Source organism: Betta splendens, chromosome 10, assembly GCF_900634795.4.
Source record: "Betta splendens chromosome 10, fBetSpl5.4, whole genome shotgun sequence".
Classification (NCBI taxonomy): Eukaryota; Metazoa; Chordata; class Actinopteri; order Anabantiformes; family Osphronemidae; genus Betta; species Betta splendens.
This window is the reverse complement of record NC_040890.2, coordinates 2,843,226-2,846,882: the sequence shown is the minus strand read 5'-3', so window position 1 is coordinate 2,846,882 and position 3,657 is coordinate 2,843,226. Positions and strand designations below refer to the sequence as shown.

The 3,657-nt window shown below is 45.7% G+C and overlaps 1 long non-coding RNA gene across 3 annotated transcripts; it reads right to left on the bottom strand.

The window, feature by feature from the left end:
* Nucleotides 1-3,432, bottom strand: LOC129604765 (uncharacterized). Of its 3 annotated transcripts, none has more exons than XR_008695955.1 (3): nt 1,826-3,432; nt 538-639; nt 1-303 (listed from the first exon to the last, which is right to left on the bottom strand). It is a non-coding gene; the product is annotated as an uncharacterized LOC129604765 (long non-coding RNA). The 3 variants fall into 3 exon arrangements; XR_008695956.1 differs by lacking the exon at nt 1,826-3,432 and adding an exon at nt 1,263-1,814; XR_008695954.1 differs by lacking the exon at nt 1,826-3,432 and having other exon boundaries at nt 538-1,256.
* Nucleotides 3,433-3,657: the final 225 nt, after the last annotated feature.

Below are 3,657 nucleotides of genomic sequence, written 5' to 3'. Positions count from 1 at the left end.
TAATAGTTAAAGCCAACTTTATTGTAAACCAAAAAAATGCACCACTACTCCAAAGCTAGAACAAACTGTTACCTTCACACTCCAATGTGCAATGTATAGGTTACTGAGTTAATTAAGAAGTCTGGGGGTTTGAGGACAGAAGCTTTTGCAGGGCCTTGCAGACGAAATGCATGAAAGTAGGGTAAACAGGGAGATGTGGTGATCCTTGTTCTCATCACTATTTGGAAGACTGAGCGGAAGCAGTCCTCTACCAGATGGAAGCTGTGGCTGTCCTCACCATCACCTCATCAAAACAAAAAGGTACTGCAATCAGAATTGTAGATTAGTGAAATGTTCATTATTATGTAGGTCAAAACCTTCTCTAATGTAAGAACACACAATACCAGAAAAGAATTAAACCAAACAAGAGGACAGGCCTGTCTGTGCTAAAACAACAGATAAACCGTTGTTACAATTCAAATATAAAATCTAAACAGTATATACCAATTAAAATCTTCTATTGCCTATCTTACTGTTGGTACATACAAACTTACATACCTTTACTCCTGAGCTGGGCAGCAGATGTCCGTGTACCAACAGTCTGCAGTGATTTCTCTGTTTGACAGCCTCCTTGCATGTGGGCAACTGGGATTTGCCCTCCTACAGTATAGAAAAGACTGTTACATTTACTGTAAATTGTATTGGTCCTACAAATATAATGGCTATGGTACAAGCTATAGGTTACTGACCAGATAAGCGGCAGTTATTGTAGAGATGTGACTAATTAGCAACTAAGCTTGCAACACAACACAGTAATCATTCCAACTAATCATGTTAGAATTTGATAGAACAATGACATAACCCCAAATCACAAGTTGATTTAGGCTGTGACACAGGACGGGGTAATAACAAAGATAACCACGTTCATCTGCAGTTTCTTATTCTAGCGATCGACCAGCTGTAGCTCTAAAGTGCAAAGGCCTAAAGGCATGCTAACGGCTAACGCAACACAAACAGGAGCGGCAGCACGTCAACAGGACAAAAGCTCGATCCACCGCTCCCTGCCTGTCGCCGATCGAAGGCCCATCGCTATTAGCTGTTCCCCACACAGGTGTGTGACTGCACCAGCTCAGAGTAGCACATTTGAAAGGGACAACGGCTCAGTTGACTCACTGTAGCCGTTAGCGACGCTAGCGATTAGCTTGTCTCACATGTGGGTTACTGCATTTTAAACAGACCCAACTAACATATTTAGATATCACAAGTATCAAGCACAAACTTACTACAGCGAGCTAGATCCACCGCTTCCTCCCTGTCCCCGCTGGAAGGGCGATAACGATCAGCTGTTCCCCGCAGAGGTATGTGATTACAGAAAAAGGACAGACGCTAGACCCACCGCTCCCTGCCTGTAGCCGCTGAATGCCGATAGCCATTAGCTTGTCTCACATGTGGGTTACTATATATTAAACAGACCAACCAACATAGTAAGTATCAAGCACAAACTTACTACAGCGAGCTAGATCCACCGCTTCCTGCCTGTTGCCGCTGGAAGGGCGATAACGATCATCTGTTCCCCGCAGGTGTATGAGATTACAGAAAAAGGACAGACGCTAGACCCACCGCTCCCTGCCTGTAGCCGCTGAATGCCGATAGCCATTAGCTTTTCTCCACACAGGTGTGTGGCTGCAGGAGCCCACATGAGCACATTTGAAGGGGGCAAAGGCTCGGTCGACTGACTGTAGCCGTTAGCATAGCTAGCTAGTAACTTGCCCCACACATAGGTTACTACATTTTAAACGGACAAACTAACATTTTAAAACATTATAAATATCAAGCATGTACTTACTTTAGTGAGTGGATGACGGACTTTAGGAATAGGTCCTTTTTTTCCAACAGGAGCCGTGAAACAAATCCAGCATTGTACGCACCCTCGTTTGAAATGCACATACGTATAAATGCTGAGGCAGTGTTTCTGGCACCGGTCCGTTAAAAATAAAAGTGACCCACAAATCCTCACTTGTTGATCCCTTGTTAAAGTGAATAGACTTTGGTGTTGGTTAGAACACCTAAGAACCGAACTATTTCTATGGGAGGACTTGGGCGCTGCCGTGCTGGTCTGTTCACGGTGAGTGAGAGGGGGGAAATGGCAAAAGTCCAGTTTTGGTTCGGGATCATTGTGGGGGTGGTGGTTCAGGATTTGCAAGGAGATGTTCCTACCAGTGTGACGACACATGGGACACGGTCTCAGAGTAGTAGATGTCTCTCTCCATTGGATGAGAAAATTTACGTTTTCAAAATGTGAAAAAAGCAGGAAATGCATTTCTACCGTGCTCAGTGTGTGTATATGTGACCCATAGAGTTGTAGGAACGCTCCAAAATGTCTAAAAAGTGGATTTTGCATGATATGAGCCCTTTAAACTTTTTGCCTTCAGGGGACGTACATGGCAAAGGGACAGTTAGTTTCTTTACTATTTGAAGGCCATGTTACTCCTATTTGACAGATTGAACGTTCACTAAGTGGTGTGTGTGCATGTGTGCGTGTGCGCGTGTGTGTCTGTGTGTTCTGATGACCTCAGAACCGAAGCCATTGCTCTAGAATCAACCAGGAGTACAACTGTCTTTCCGGCAATCACAAAAGTCATTTCTTAAAAACTGGGTGTTCATCACATAAATGCTGTGTGCATGCATGTCTGTGCGTGTTACCTCCCTCCTCAGTGCTCGCCGTTGGTGCTTCACCGTCACTCTCCTCCCGCTCCAGTCAATCAGCCTGCTTAGCCCGTCTGGAACCCTTTGGTTGAGGACATTCGCTCTGCCAGTGTCCCGTTTTCCCACATCGAAAACACTGCTTGTTGTTTTGTTTAGATGGTTTGAAGCGACAGTTATGGGCGTAGTGTCCAAACTTGCCACAGCGATAGCACATCACTGGTTCCTGTCTCAGGCGGCCGTCTTCTTCAACTCCACCACTGCCCCGATTGAAATCCCTCTCTCTCCTCTGTGCTCCTGCAATTGCTTGCACCATGTTTAGGAAAGCCATGTGTAGCTCCTTTTGTACTTTTTCGCCTTTAATGTCCTTTCTTTGCTGCAGTATGTGCGCAGCTCTGCCAGACGGCAGAGGTCCCCACACCTAACGTAGGTGCGTTGAACCTCAGCAGTAATATCTTTCTCCAGGCTGTTCGTGATGTGGTTGCACAGATGAGTTTCCCAGGGGCTGGGAGTGTCTCCAAGGTTACCTGGTTGTTGCAGGCCGCTGTAGATGTTGAATAAGGTGGTGAGACGGTGGATGACGCTGGCTGTCCTGCGTGGGATGACACTACTGGGTCTGATGATGATGACACCAATGGCTGTCTTTGAGCTTGTCCACCGATTTGTGCTGGACTTCTGGCTGGCTGATGACGTGGAGGACAGGAGTCAAGGTCGGGATCCACACTCAGCGCGTGCATTTCTGCAAAAGGATAAATAGAGGGAGGGGAAGATTCACGTGGACGGGAATATGGTGGAGGCTGTTTTCCTCCATGAAAAGAATCATTAATATCTTTCCCTCATCCAGGCAGGTCATTTACTGCCTGCTTCCTAGCCCTACTTTCTGCTTCCTTCTTCCACAACTCCAAACACTTTCTGTTACCCTCAATATACACTAACATTTTGCCCTTTAAGTTTTTTTTTTCCTTATTTCAACTT